General features: G+C 37.2%; 1 long non-coding RNA gene across 1 annotated transcript; it reads right to left on the reverse strand.

The window, feature by feature from the left end:
• Positions 1 to 1,465: 1,465 nt before the first annotated feature.
• LOC127938337 (uncharacterized) lies at positions 1,466 to 14,133 on the reverse strand. The gene is made up of 3 exons (XR_008148672.1): positions 14,033 to 14,133; positions 13,689 to 13,740; positions 1,466 to 6,734 (listed from the first exon to the last, which is right to left on the reverse strand). It is a non-coding gene; the product is annotated as an uncharacterized LOC127938337 (long non-coding RNA).
• Positions 14,134 to 16,800: the final 2,667 nt, after the last annotated feature.

The following is a 16,800-nucleotide window of genomic DNA, read 5'->3' on the forward strand; positions in this document are numbered from 1 at the left end:
ATGCTAATATGGAAAGTAGAAGTAATCTATTGCTTATTTTCTGCTGACCTATCAGTGCAGAGATACAGTGTTTCACAAACTTTTTGGTCAAGCATTCCTTCAGTATCAATTTTATAATGTGGGGAGCATGATTTCAGCAAGTACAACATGTTCCTGTATCAACATCCGTGTTGATCCTGTAACAACATTCCAATCTGTTGTGTTGAGCATACAATAGCATACCATATTTGATGTTCAATTCATACAACACATATATATGTTCAATCAATATAACACATTAAAGCTGAATGAGAGGAATGTCCAGAACTGTCTCAGTTACGTCAGACAATTCAAACAGGTTGGGCTAAACTACAGAAGTCTGTCTCCATTGATTTACATCCATACTTCCTGATCAGACATGAACTGGCTGTTGAATGTCCATTGATATTCAGGGGGAATCATTTGATTGTTTCTATTGCACTGCAGGAACACCTCATCCACCTGGCGCACAAGGGACATCAAGGGCTGGTTCGATCTAAACCACATCTGATAGAGCTGTATTGGTGGCCATGAATGGAGGATCTTGTTCACACGATCCTGTCCGCATGTGTGACCTGCCAGGCCAGTGATAAATCGGCCAAAACATTTACAGCTCCAATGCAGCCAGTGGAGTCCTCAAAAGGCAGTGGTGGACGAAGTACACAAATCAAGTACTTGAGTAAAAGTACAGATATATATAGTAAAATATTACTCCAGTAAAACTACTCCTTTTTCAATTTTACTCAAGTGAAAGTACAAAAGTACTAAATTTTTTATGTACTTAATTAAAAAAATACTGAAAGATAGATGTTTGCAATTTTATATAGGCTACTTAATTTAATTTTATATTAGCACATATTTTTTTTAATAATCCTACAGCTCAAAATACCTGGGATTTTTTTCCAAAATAACCACTATATGGAGTCAAGATATATTTTTGTTGTTGATATGGACTACGTTGACGAGAGTAATGTTCACTGTGAAGCTTACACTGTGATGTACCTGAGAGAAAGCAGAGTTGACCATCTGATTTTCACCAGCAAGAACAAAGTATTTTAAAGTTTGTTGTTTAACAGAACATCACAGTTATATATGACATGATAATAATGCCTGAAGTTAGGAAGAACATTTTAAGGAAAATATAATAATATTTTCATAATAATTTTTTTCCTTCTCAAACCTTGTCTGAGGTGTAAAAACACCCCTGGCCAAACGGGGTGCATCTCTTCCCACTTTGATAATTACTGTAGTTACCATGTTCTGAACATCACATCCTTACTTTTGTCCCTAGATGTTATCTATATATATTTATATATATATATATATATATATATATATATATATATATATAGATATATATATATATATATATATATATATATATATATATATATATATATATATATATATATAGATGTAATCTATCTATCTATATATATATATATATATATATATATATATATATATATTTGTGTGTTGTTGAACAAAAATATTTGGACATTATTTATAATAATTTCCTCAAGTTAGCACCAGCAAGCTTGTTAGCTAGATAGTTAGCATCAGCTAACAATATTTACTTATTTTCAGTACGGTTATGAATAAACATTCATGTCTATCTGCTCGTCTAGTTAATCCAAACAATATAACGTTACTGTTGATAAACAATATAAAAACAGACGGTACTATTGGTACTACATGGTACTATTTTAATAAAACTGTTAATATTATGGCAGCGGGGAATTTGAACATGCACAAGTTATTTTATTTAATCTGTGTTAGTTGAATGTTTTTTTTGTTGTTGTTTTTTTTTTACCTAAAACACAGAGACACTGATTGATGTGTCTGCATCGTCTGCACTCGAGCATTTCAGTGGGCTTAAACAGATCACTCTTTACAGCGGATTTAGTTCCCAAACAACTGACAATTTTGACCTAAATATGATTTTCAGTCACAATAATTAATCCTAAATTTCGACATTAATAACTTACTTTTAGCAACATCAGACGCACGCACGCTCACAAGATCTCCCGGTTCTTACTGACTCGCACTAAATGGTTCATTTGAATCAGTGAGTGGTCGACTCCAGAACAGCTGCAATCAGATAATTCTAATTCGGAAACTAATAGTTTGGTGCGATTTGCGATCCGATTTAAAAGTTTATTTTGAAAAGACTCAGTTTGTTCATGATGAATCAGACACCGCTTCTGCGTGTCGGAGCACGTGATATATTATAGGGAGTAACGATATGTTTTATGAAATATAGTGAAGTTAAAAGTATGATCTTATACTTTGGAATGTAGTGAAGTAAAAGTAAAAGTTACTCAAAATAAACTACTCCAGTAAAGTACAGATACTTGAAAAATGTACTTAAGTACAGTACTGTCCACCACTGCCAAAAGGCCCATTTCAACATGTTGCTATTGATATAGTTGGACCTTTCAAAAAGGGAGCTACTGATTGTAAGTTTGCAATAACACTGATTGACTATTTCAGCAAATGGCTAGAAGTTGGTTTTGCTTCATCAGTAACAGCAGCGATTGTTTTGAAATTTCTGACCACTATCTTTGCAAATTAAGGAAACCCCTGCACCATCTCAACAGACAATCATGTAGTCAGTGTTGGGCAGTAGCGTCGCTAAAAGCAGCGAAGCTAATAGTTTAACTAAATTTCTCAGTAGCTTGGTCGTAGCTTCGCTGCTTTCTGAATCAAACAGCTTTTCAGTAGCGAAGCTCTTTTTTCTACCAAGTAGTGCGGTAGCTTCCACACAAGCTACATTTCCGCAAGCATTTCTGAAGCTCAAACTCAAATCGGGAAATACAACTGCTAAGATCGCTGATCCTGGATCAGTAGTGACGCGACGTCTTGTTTGTGTTTAGGGTAAATAGCAACCAACCATCTTTATGATGCATTACCGCCACCTTCTGCTCCGGATGGTACCAGTCCTTAGCCAGTCAGGCAAAAAATTATTTGATGAAATGATGGCACAGGATGAGGTCGGAGAACAGTTAATGCCGAGGAGTGAGTCGCCGTGGCCGTACCTCGACAAGTACATGACACTGACCGAGATAACAGAGAGAAAATATGTTTTCAGATGCTGCTTGTAAAAATTATCAGGGTCCCTCTTACGAAAGAAAAAAATATGTTTACCAATATATTTCTTTAAATATATTGTGATATATTGTAATATATTATTTTCCCTTTTTATTTCTAATATTTTATACATTTGAATACATTTAATAATATATTGATGACACATATATTATATATTATATTGCAAAATATACAAATGTTTGCCGCTTTCAATATATTGAAATATATTGGAAAAAATAAATATATATATAAGAATATATGCCTAATATATTGCATGATATTTTCCAATATACTGCAATATATTTTTGTTTCATAAGGGCCAGCCTGAAATTGTTTGGAGGTCTTGCATTTTGTTCTGCAAAGGCCTACAGTATATTAAGCATGCCCATGCAACAGGTGCATACACTTACTTGTGCGCACATTGTTAATTACATGTATTTTGATTGTTTTTGTAGCCAAATTGATAAGGAACACAAAAAACTATTAAACTAAAAAATTACACCTGCCTATCTGTTTGACTGACAGTTTTAAGTACTGAAATAGCATTGACTTGTAATAAAACATGTTCAACATTAAAATTTAATTTTAAAAGTAGCTTAGATGTAGCAAGCTACTGGTGATGTAGCTTAGCTTGCTACATTTCGCAGGGGGGTAGCTTCAGTGTAGTGAAGCTTCATTTACTGTAGAGTAACTGGTAGCTTAGCTCACTACATTTTCCAAGTAGCTTGCCCAACACTGCATGTAGTTCACTTCGTCTGCATTTGCTGATTTCGTGAAAACACAGGGAATATAGCACATAAAGGCCTGTGTTTATCACACTCAGGAAAATGGGGCCATCAAATGGTTCAACAGGGTGCTTAAAGAGTGTCTTCAAGCAGCTGAAGTGGTGCATTAGCCCTGGAAATCTGCAGTCCTGACCATGCTGAAGAGCTAACAACACCCCATGCTGCAATGGGTGAGCCCTCTTTTCTGGTCTTGAGAGGCCGACCTATGAGAACAAATTTGAATGTTCTTCTGCCTGTGGATACCCCTGATTAATTTGCTCAGGTCAGAGCTCGTGTGACACAATTAAACAAAAGAAAACAATACACAGATCGTAAAAGAGGATCTACATTTCTCAATGTTGTGGTTGGAAATAAGGTGAGAGTGACAGAGCCTTTTCATGTGAAAAAAGGAGAAGCCCATTTTACTGATCCGTTGGCAGTAAAACAACAAACAGGTCCAAATTTTTCATCTTAAGTGATGGGAAAAGATGGAATTTAGAGTTGACTTCAGATAGGGGCTTGATAGAGATGCCCACCTTTGTGGTCTAAAGACTATGTGTTGGAGTAATTTGTCTGAAGAGAAAGAAATAAGTCAGACCAAGAAGATATGTAAAGGGTGTAGGCAGATCACTGCCCTATTTAAATAATAATAATAATGTGAATATACACTGAATCCTGAAATGTTTGATGAATGTTATTCTGTGTAATGTTAAAAGGAAAAAAAGTGTGCTAGAATCTTTCATTATGCTCCACTGAAATAAACTGTTGCTTGAATGCATAAGAGGTCATTTGAGTATGCTTATTTGAGATAAGTTGATGTTTGAGTAAAGACTTGAATAAGGTAACAATTATAAAAGAGTAGTAATTCTGTTTGAGTAACGGGGGAAATGCTGTGTTGAGAAGCATACAATATTTGATAATTGCTAAATATAAAACATTAATGTGGAACTGCACCACTAGGGGCTCTAGTGAGGAATTTTGTTTAGTAATGGGATGAAGAAGAATAAAGTTGAGAATGTGAGTTGTACATTGTGTGGAGTATGTTCTTTTAAAGTGTGAAAACACCACACAATCAACCAATCAGAATTTAGGGATAACTTTACAGAAAATATCTGTTTTAGGCTTATGATCGAGGTAAGGTGCTTCTACACCCTTGTTAATCAGCTATCATTTCACACTGATTTTAGAAATAAATTATGGGTAGGGTTAGGTTTTGGGGTAGGGATTGTGTCTGTATTCTTGAACAGTAATGTTGATCCAGGACCAACAAAACATCTTGGCAAAATCACAGCGACCGTCGTAATGCAGGCTTAAGTTTTAGAATACAACATGTTTAGTCACCCAACTGACAAGAATCAACTAGTGCTGATGTCGAAAAACACACTGCAAAAACTATGCTAACAGATTCTTACTGATGGCTTGGTGTGTCACAGCCATAATTCAAGACTCCAAAACAGACATTATTGAGGACGAATATAGCTCAGAATTTATTTATTATGTTTGTGTGGTTTACACTCAGTGTGTCTCATTAACACAAGCTCCATAACATCATTGACTCAGATTACACCTGGTTTATTTTTTTCTGTGCATACAGCACATGCAACTTCACCCATGTCAAAATTTATGATATCAGATGTCTTAAAAGTAATGTTTCTGATTTCTGCCAAGTTTTGGTACATCACTAATGACTTATCAAAAGAAACTTGTTGTGTTGCTGTGTGGATGAGCACTGACAGAAATGCATTCTCACTGGTTGCATGTACTGTATGCCAACCACTGATGAAAGTCAACATTGTGCAATCGATTATGCAGAATACCCCACTACATGTATGTGTTGCATAGGTTATACAGGCTAATACTAATGCAATCAGTTTGAATCAGAACAGACCCCTGCATGTATTACACCTCCAGTTACCATTAAGATTTTAGTACTTTCAGTTCAGTTTAATGCATATTTTAATACGGAAATCTATTCAGCACAGTACATATATTATTTAATCTAGGCCTAATATATGCTGAGATTTATTTCTAATGAAATGGGGGGGATATTGTAATTTAAGTGGGACTGTCAATGTAACAACACAGACAACTTGCAGAAGGGCTACGGAAGTGGGTAAGGTAAACTAGGCATTAATGTGTTGATGTAGAGGTGTATACCACAGTGTGACAAAAAAATAAAATAATAATAATAATAATAGCTTCATGGTTTCTTCTGCTATTTATGGAGCTAGGGAGAAATTTTGAGGTCTAAAACGTAACTGCTATTTTTATTTCAAAAGATCAAATAAACTTTGTATCCTCATATCACAACCCTTTTAATCATACTAATAATAACCATACCGTAAAATCCTGGCTGTTTTGCTGGAGAATATCTGCAGGAATTCTCTCCCAGGTCAGAGCGAAGAGGACTAGGCCTTTCTAGACTCTCCTCATCCTCACTCACAGGGTTCTGTGGATATATGTCAGGGGAAATGCAGCAATTTTCAAGTCTGATGCCTGAAATACCTTCGCTCAGATCTTCAATGTGGGCTCTACAGTCTCTCTGAAGGTGTCTTCCTGAACTCTGAGGCAAGTAGAGACTGGGCAAGCCAACAGGGCTCTCTCTGTGTTGGGAATCACTTATGGAAAGTTTGGTGAGGTGACTGCCCCTTAAATCTTTAGGAGTATACCCATGGCAACCCTCTAGGTAATCCAATCTACTTACATCAGGAACACACATCTTTTGGCTGAATATATCATTTTTTCTTCTGTCTTTAAGGGTGTGTGTTTGGCACTGCTGGCACACAGGCCAGACCAGATTGAGAGAGGACAATGTCATAGACTCATCAGTCTCTACAGGCATACTACGATGTGGACAGCAGTCTGAGAAAACAAAACAAGAGAGAGAGGTTTGTGGTTGGTGCATTATGGACAAACAATAATGATGTCTATACCGTTAGATTGATTCAGTCAAAGGGGTCATATGATGTTGCTTAATATAACATTATTTTGTGTATTTGGTTTAATGCGATGGGTTTATGCGGTTTAAGGTGAAAAACATTTCCACATACAGTACATTACTGTACAGTATGCTATGCCCCACCTTTCTGAAACGCTGCAATTTTTAAAAAGCTGGTCTGAAAATCTGTCTGAAAAGCGAGGTGTATGCTGATTGGCCAGCTATCCAGTGCACTGTGATCAGCTGAATACCTCAAGCGTGTGATAGAAATTACCATACCTTACAATACTGTGACGCAGTGTCCCGGTGCAATGACAAGGCATTTGTTGCATGCAGTGGGGACATAATTACTGATTGTAATAACTTATACGGTCTTTTTACGAATTGTGTTGCGTATACCGCAGCATAAAAAAATAAAAAATATGTCTGCATTTGTGATTGAAGAAACAACAAGTTCTACTCTACACTGCTCAAAACTTGTGTTTGAATCGATGGCAAATTTTTAAAATATGAACACGTTCTTACAGACTGTGAGTCAGAATCTAGGCTATCCTTGCAAAGTTGGAGTCGCTACACTTCATAGTAACACAAACAACATTGTAGGCTACTCTCCCAGGAAACATTCTTCCATAAAAAGTAGTGCACACACTCAAATATTTGGGTTGAACTGTTCTGGAACAGTGTTGTAAATAAAACTTAACCACTGATTTCTAGTTGTGTCCTCTTTTGGAAGGAGACTGACATTAATCGGGGACAATCCGTCCAATGGCCAAACTTCAGAAGGAGTGAGTCTAGACCCCAGGAGAGGGGAGATCAAAGGACTCGAGTCTTAGGATAGCATCTTGATCACCGTTTAGCACAAGCTTCTTCTGACTCAGCGCACCATGGAGGACTGACTGGCCACCGAGAGGGGTGCGGTAAGGCCACCATGACTGCCACATAGACCTTCAGGGTGGAGTGGGTCAACCCTGCGGAGAGCCTGCAGGAACTCCAGCACTGTACCAACCGGGCAGTTAACTTGGACGAGGTGGCGGTCTCCACACCAAGAAGTGAAAAGCCTCCACTTCAAGGCATCAGTTTCCTCATTGAGGGAGCTCTGGATTGGCAAACAGTCTCAACAACCTTGGTTAAGAGACCGGAAGCTAAGAGTTGACACCTCAGAGACCACACCTACAGCCTCTAAGCTTCAGGCGGGGGCACACCCTCCGAATGAGAGAGGAGATCTCTCCTGACGGGAACCTCCCATGGAGTGCCGTCAAAAAGATGAAATGCCATTTCGGATGGCGGCCACTCCACAGACCCAGGGTGGGGTGGCCACTCATGACCAAACCCCAGCCGGTGAGGGATGTGTCTGTCGCTAGCATTACGCAATGACAAGGAGCTCCCAGCACCAAGCCCTGAGACAAGAACCAAGGTTTTCTCCACATTTCTAAAGGCACGTAGGCACCGCCGCGTGACCTTTAGCATGTCAAATGGGTTTCCCCTCAGAGAGAACCCCTTGGTCTTGAGCCACCACTGTAGGGGTCTCATGTACAGCAGGCCAATAGTATTCACGTTGGACACAGCTGCCATCAGACCCAGCAATCTCAGAGACTGCTTGACAGTGAGTGGTCATCCTTCTCTCACTCTCGCGACTGCATTGAGGATCGACTTGATCCGAGCAGGTGACATACGTGCCCTCTGGGATTTGGGTCCCACTTTATATTAAGTGGCCTTAACTACTATGTACTTACATCAAAAAATAAATACAATGTACTTATTGTGTTCATATTGTATTGCAACTTTTTTTGCTGCTATTAAGGTGGGAAACAGGCTAGGTTAGGGACAGATTTGGTGGTATGGGTAAGTTTAAGGGTGTGTTAAGGTGTAAGGGATGGGTCAACCTGTAATTATACACGTAATTACAGAAATTAATTACAGATGTAATTATGTGCAGATATTTTTCAAATATAAGTACAATGTAAAAACATGTATGTACGCAATAAGTGCATTGTACCAAATTAATAATTAAAATGTAACTACATAGTAGTTAAGGCCACTTAATATAAAGTGGGTCCGGGATTTGGTCGAATCCCAAACCACACCCAGATAAGTGGTTCTTTGTACTGGAGAAAGCACACTTTTCTTGGTGTTAAGTCTTAACCCCAGCTCTCTCATGTGAGCGAGAATGAAACCTAGATGCCGAACTATCGTCTGCTCTGATTGAGCTAATATCAACCAATCGTCAATGTGGACATGAGTCATGAAAGTGTGGGGTGAGAATGCAAGGCCAGTGGAAGATCCATATTGGTAGGCTTTACCCCCAAAAGCAAACTTTAGGAACTTCCAATGAAGAAGGATGGAGATAAGTGCATAATTATGATTGTGACACACCAGTCCAAGCGTGCTGATCTTCAGTCCCCTGACTGAGCACTTCAAAAAGCACAGATCTAAAACAGGACACAACACCTCATCCTTCCTCGGAAAAGTGAAGTACCAGCTGTAGGAGCTGGACTCTGCAACCCAAGGAGGGACCACCTTGATGGCCTCCATCCTCAGAGAGAGTCTACTTCTGTTCCATTACCAGAGCCTGCTTAGGGCCCACCAGAACTGAGAGCCACTAGCTCGGTGCCCTGAAGCAGCGGACCAGCAGGGGACGACCGTACTAGCTGCACTAGAGACCTCCATAGAGGTAGCGAGCCTCAGCCTTTTTCCTGGCTGTAACTGAGTAAAGCTCTCACCGGAGATTGCTGCAACCTGGAACACTGGCAGGGTTGGCAGAATGATCTCCTGATCTCCTGATCTAGTGAACATGTGTGGAGATTGGATGAGCCGTCTCCAATCCATTCACCAAGTGTGATTCCCGCTATCGCGTTCGCGCCGTGCCTCAGCAAATTGCATGCACGTACACACTCCTCGGAGCGTGCCCAGCAAGAGCGGAGCGATTAACAGCGTGAAAAGCAAAATCAGCCCCCCAAGGGCCGACTGCGCAAGCTCCAATCCTAATTTATGCTGCTTATTATAATACAAGGCATAATATACTTGTGTAACTGATGTTTGTGCAACTGGTGCTTGTGCAACTGGCGAGCTCAGCTACGCCTTCCACATCAATCTCCTCAGAGAAAGACAGGCAGTGCATTGCGCCATCTCACCGGTGAGAAAGTACCGCAAACGCGGGCTTCCAAACCCCGAGAGTGGGCGCCGGATCTGGTGGTTAAGGAAGAAGATAGGGACTTGCCCGTCTACATTCCTTCCAGCGGATCTGAAAGCGAAACCCGCGAGCACACCCAACGCTCCGCCTTGGCGAAAGCGGGGCTGGCACCATGAGAAATGCCAGTGAAAGCTCCCTCCTCAAAGAGAGCCTTCTGAGAGTGAAGCAAAACACTCACATTGCAGCCGTCAACTCTTTTTTTCAGCTTGCATATTAATGTAGTATTTATAGACCAATTCAGGTGTTTGCAAATGGTGATACATTTTTTGTGGGTGGAACCTATCTGGTCGCAGAAAATGAGAGCCATGGAATAAAATAAAGATAATTTTTTTAATTCTTAAATTTTTCTCACAATTCCAAGTTTATATTTCATAGTTCTGATCAGAACTCGTCAATCCTTTTTTTTTCTCCCTTGACTCAGAACCATGAGTTTATATATAATCCAGACTTTTTTCCCCTCATAATTGAAAAACTCACAATTGCTGAGTTAAATTCAGTTTCGAAATAGGAGATATAAACTTGCATTTGCAAGAATTTTGCTTCTCTGCTTGGCTTGTGAATAGATCATTTTAAGCTGTCCTGGGAAAGTTTTCAGTCCAGTGATCCAGGAAGCAAATGCATTCAAACAATCCAACCAAAACAGTGCTAATCAGGGTTTCCACAGGGTCTTCAAAAGTCTTAAATGTAGTTGTATCAAATTAAAGTCCTTGAAAAGTCTTAAAATTTTACAAGAAATCTTAAGTATGATTTCAAGAGGTCTTAAATTTTGGGACGGAAAGACCAGAATTGCGATATGGCTGAATTAGATGATTAAACTTCAAAAGCCTAAAGTTATGATTTCATTGAATAAACTTGAGTGCTGCACATTCAAAGTCATGTGCTGCTGCTTTGTGTTCTGTCATTATTGGGGAAACGGTTATATTTCTACCAAACGCTCCACCTGCTGGCAGAGAATTAATGAGCATTTACAATACAACTGTTGTTTTGTTCAGAGTTCAGAACAATGCGAAAATCGACCCATGTTTTTACCCTGCAAACATGCAGAGCTTTAAATGTGACCTGGTAGATTGATAAGAAGACAATACATTATAAAAATCTAAACAGGGTTGTGAAATATGTATAGTCTGTGATAATATTGTAATTGTAGTTTTAATGATGTGCGATTTGATATTAGGAGTTGCCTATATCACGAAAAGCACTAGGTTAGACTAGTGTACGTTCGCGCATTTAGAGTGCGTTCTTTCACTGCATGCATTAATCAATCTATTAAAATGCGTTTAGAATTATCACATAATTTAAAATAGGTGGAAGAACATTATTTATATAATTTCATGTAGTTAATATCACATGAAGAGGGACGTTTTTTTTTTTCTCCAAAAGCAAGCATGATTACGAATGATATATTGGATTTATACAGCAGTTAAATAAACAAGTAGTTAAAATATTAAGAGATTACGTTTTAGACACCATATTTCCTGTATTTGCTCTATTTTTCTCCAACAAAAAAATTGTTACAAAAACACCCACAGCGCCGTTTTATGTCTCTGAACAACAGGACGCTGTTTTGTTCCCGAATGAACCGTTAAATGATTCGGTTCAATCGTAACAACTCACTTATTAAGAGTGACTTATTGCCACCTACTGGCAGTTTTAATTTCACACTTCAGGTATCTTTTCATTCTTCTGTTGCATTTTTAAATGCATGAGAGATTCAAACCGACTATAAAATATTGCACCAGGCAAAACTTTGGTATTGGACGACATCCTATTACAAAGCCCAGTCAAGGGTGAGGGCAAAGACATTGACACTCATTCAGATGTTGATATATTACACCGGATGCGGATGGAATGCGGGCAAGTCCATCAAAGCTCAGAAGCCATCAGGACATACACAGCTGCTGAGTTATTATATCCAGTCAGTATGGCCCAGCAGCAACTGTCGCAAGAATGTTTTTCTTATCTTCCTATAAACTGTAGTGTAAATATATTAATTCAATAAGCATAATTTAAATCAAAGCCATTAAATACAGTGTATTAAATGACTGTATTAATTGGCTTTGATTTGATTTATTTACAAATACACACACACACACACACGTACATTATATATATATATATATATATATATATATATATATATATATATATATATATATATATATATATATATATATATGTATGTATGTATGTATGTATGTATGTATGTATGTATGTGTGTGTGTGTGTGTGTGTGTGTGTGTGTGTATATTTATATTGCCTTTCGTTTCTTGCACAATGAACAACAATGGATTATTCTACCTTTGATCAAATGTGTTTAATTCTTCTGTACTTTTCTCAACCGGTTTAATAGTTGCAATCATTATTATTTGGAATATATTTTATATCATTAACCAGTAGTTGGAGCAAAATATCTATAATTAACTTGTAGACTACAGTGAATTCTGTAAATGTTGTTAAGGGAGCATAAAACTTCAAATTACTTCAAACAGGGCTGCCAGCTTTTGAGTTCAGCCTGGAGTGAGAATTAATCAGGATTAATTAACAAGCCTACGATTAAGTACACCATCAGCAAAAGTTTTGAATAGTACATTTTTTATGTTTTTTTAAAGATTATTCTTCTGCTCACCAAGCCTGCATTTATTTGATCCAAAATACAATAAAAGCAGTAATAATTTGAAACTGGTCTATTTTTACAACTTCAAATAACTGCATTGTATTTGAATATATATTAAAATGTAATTTAATCCTGTGATTTCAAAGCTGATTTGTTTTTTTATTTATTTATTTATTTTTTTCACTATTCTTTTAATGAATAAAGAGATCCAAAGATCAGGATTTATCTGAGCTTTTGTAACATGATTCACCATAGCATTTAAAAGCTTGGAGTCAGTATTTTTATTATATATATATATATATATATATATATATATATATATATATATATATATATATATATATATATGTATGTATGTATGTATGTATGTATTTAATCATACATTTTTAATTATAAATTAATACTTTTATTTAACATGGACGTTTTAATTTAAATTGATCAAAAGTTATGATAAAGACATTTCTGCGTGTCTTCCCTTGGTTGAAACACTGCTCGAGTGATTACATGACACTATACATTCAGTAAGCTGTCGTGTATGTTTCAGCCTGGATCTGATGTTCATGCTAATAAAAATGCACTCCTGCTTTGCTTGAACTTGAGGCACAGCGGGAGTGCGCATGATCCGTCAGGCTACTAAATTCTTAATACATTTTTAATTTGAATGCAGAGACTGTGTTTTCTACTCTGTTGTGGCCGTCAACTCGTTGTCTGTGTCCTCTCTGCTCTGCGACTTTTTTTACTCCGTAGAAAATGAACCTGTATCGCGAGAGCGCGCACACGAGAGGCTGGAATTAGCCCGATGTGGAACACCAGACCAGACGCGTCGCATCCTTGAGTTCGCTTCAGTACGATTCAACAAAGTATGATTCAACAAAGAAAATAATATTGTAGCATAGTTATTATTGGGGTGGCACCTGGCTCCAATGTAAATGCGACAACTGAATAAAAGCAAAATCAGTTGAGGAACACTACATGCAGGTATTATTGCTCCCCAAACCAAAATGTATGTTTTTCAATTGTAAAATTGAGCCCACTTTAACCATAAATTCCCCAAACCTGGAACATTTTCTTTACCTGGAAATGATTCCATCGCTTTTCCTGTATTCCCAGATTCAAATTGCGATATCTGATGGAAATAACACAAAATAACTCAATACCTCAGGAAGTTAAGAGAGAAAACAACAAGGTGTTTTAAGAAGAAGAAGACGAAGAAGAAGAAAAAGACGAAGTAGATAACATATGAGGCCTTTTGTGAGGCCGTTCACCTTTCTTTACGAAACATTCCCACTCATCAAAGATAGCAAAAATACAGCCTAATCTAAAGTTCCATGCAGCAGTAACAACAACAACAAAACGTTTAAAGAGATTAAATGTTTTAAGTTTAAATATAAGCATACATGTTTCTTTCTGTTCCTTACCTGTTCTGAGCCTGTCTCTTCCTGTAAAGCTGTAAACAGCGGCACACCTGCTTTCGGTTTGTTCAGGAAACATTCTGTCCTGGGCAAATAAGGGAAAGTCCACGTTCTCTTTATGCAAATAATGCGGAGCGAAAAGTCTGAGCCATCCAATCAAGATATAGAACAACGGGATCTGTTATGTAATATTCAGCTCCTGTGACAAACTGTTCCAGTGAGTGGAGTAAACATGAAAACTAATTTTAACACATTTGATGTTTTTATTTGTTTTTATAATATTATTTTTTTTATAATAATAATAATAATAATAATAATAATAATAATATATATATATATATATATATATATATATATATATATATATATATATATATATATATAATTATTATTATTATTATTAAATATATATTATGATTATTATATTAATAGATGTTGTTACTAGGTAAATTCGTTGTCCTTAAATGTAAGTGAGCATTAGACGCTGTGTACTAGTCAAGTCACCTTTATTAAGTTGGCTTGAGAAAGCCAACTTACTGAAATCCTATTTAAACTTATTATTAAGTTGGCTTGAGAAAGCCAACTTACTGAAATCCTATTTAAACTTCTTCTTCTTCTTATTATTTTTCTGTCCGCAAAATTTTTGGGCACTAACTCCTCCTAGACCGTTCAAGCTACATACTCCAAACTCGGGTCAGACCTTCATACTGTTCTGACTTGGTGTGCTATATCTTTTCAGACTGGTTTGAGTTACGGTTTTCTTAAAAATAATATTAAAATGTCATAAAAATCCAATAGACTTCAATTGACAGGATGTTCAGATGACCCAAGCTCCAAATCCCATTAGACTCAATCAAGCTTTGATGCTAATCAATTTAAACTCATTCAAACTCATCTATCTATCTATCTATCTATCTATCTATCTATCTATCTATCTATCTATCTATCTATCTATCTATCTATCTATCCTAATAATATGCTAATCATGCTAAAATCATGCTGGTAACATGCTAGTCGCATGCTAGTCATGCTAGAAACATGCTAATCATGCTAGAAACATGCTAGCAACATGCTAGTCGCATGTTAGTCATGCTAGAAACATGCTAGCAACATGATAATCATGTTAGAAACATGCTAGCAACATGCTAGTCGAATGCTAGTAATGCTAGAAACATGCTAACAACATGTTAATCATGCTAAAATCATGCTAGCAACCTGGTTATCAAACTAGCAACTTGCTAGTCGCATGCTAGTAATGCTATAAACAAGCTTGCAACATGCTAATCATGGTAAAATCATGCTAGCAACATGCTAGAAACATGGTAGCAAAATGCTAATCATGCTAGCAATATGCTAGTCGCATGCTAATAATGCTAGAAACATGTTAACAACATGCTAGTCGCATGCTAGTCATGCTAGAAACATGTTAGCAACATGGTAGCAACATGGTAATCATGGTAAAATCATGCTACCAACATGCAAGTCGCATGCTAGGCATGCTTGAAACATGCTAACAACATGATAATCATGTTAGAAAAATGCTAGCAACATGCTAATCATACTAAAATCATGCTAGCAACATGCTAGTCGAATGTTAGTAATGCTAGAAACATGTTAACAAGATGTTAATCATGCTAAAATCATGCTAGCAACCTGCTTATCAAACTAGCAACTTGCTAGTCGCATGCTAGTAATGCTAGAAACAAGCTTGCAAAATGCTAATCATGCTAGCAACATGCTAGTCTCATGCTAATAATGCTAGAAACATGTTAACAACATGCTAGTCGCATGCTAGTCATGCTAGAAACATGTTAGCAACATGGTAGCAACATGGTAATCATGGTAAAATCATGCTACCAAATCATGCTATCCTAATAATATGCTAATCATGCTAAAATCATGCTGGTAACATGCTAGTCGCATGCTAGTCATGCTAGAAACATGCTAATCATGCTAGAAACATGCTAGCAACATGCTAGTCGCATGTTAGTCATGCTAGAAAAATGCTAGCAACATGATAATCATGTTAGAAACATGCTAGCAACATTCTAGTCGAATGCTAGTAATGCTAGAAACATGCTAACAACATGTTAATCATGCTAAAATCATGCTAGCAACCTGCTTATCAAACTAGCAACTTGCTAGTCGCATGCTAGTAATGCTATAAACAAGCTTGCAACATGCTAATCATGGTAAAATCATGCTAGCAACATGCTAGAAACATGGTAGTAAAATGCTAATCACGCTAGCAATATGCTAGTCGCATGCTAATAATGCTAGAAACATGTTAACAACATGCTAGTCGCATGCTAGTCATGCTAGAAACATGTTAGCAACATGGTAGCAACATGGTAATCATGGTAAAATCATGCTACCAACATGCAAGTCGCATGCTAGGCATGCTTGAAACATGCTAACAACATGATAATCATGTTAGAAAAATGCTAGCAACATGCTAATCATACTAAAATCATGCTAGCAACATGCTAGTCGAATGTTAGTAATGCTAGAAACATGTTAACAACATGTTAATCATGCTAAAATCATGCTAGCAACCTGCTTATCAAACTAGCAACTTGCTAATCGCATGCTTGTAATGCTAGAAACATGCTAGCAAAATGCTAATCATGCTAGCAACATGCTAGTCTCATGCTAATAATGCTAGAAACATGTTAACAACATGCTAGTCGCATGCTAGTCATGCTAGAAACATGTTAGCAACATGGTAGCAACATGGTAATCATGGTAAAATCATGCTACCAACATGCAAGTCG

Source organism: Carassius gibelio, chromosome A20 (genome assembly GCF_023724105.1).
Source record: "Carassius gibelio isolate Cgi1373 ecotype wild population from Czech Republic chromosome A20, carGib1.2-hapl.c, whole genome shotgun sequence".
In the NCBI taxonomy this organism is placed as follows: Eukaryota; Metazoa; Chordata; class Actinopteri; order Cypriniformes; family Cyprinidae; genus Carassius; species Carassius gibelio.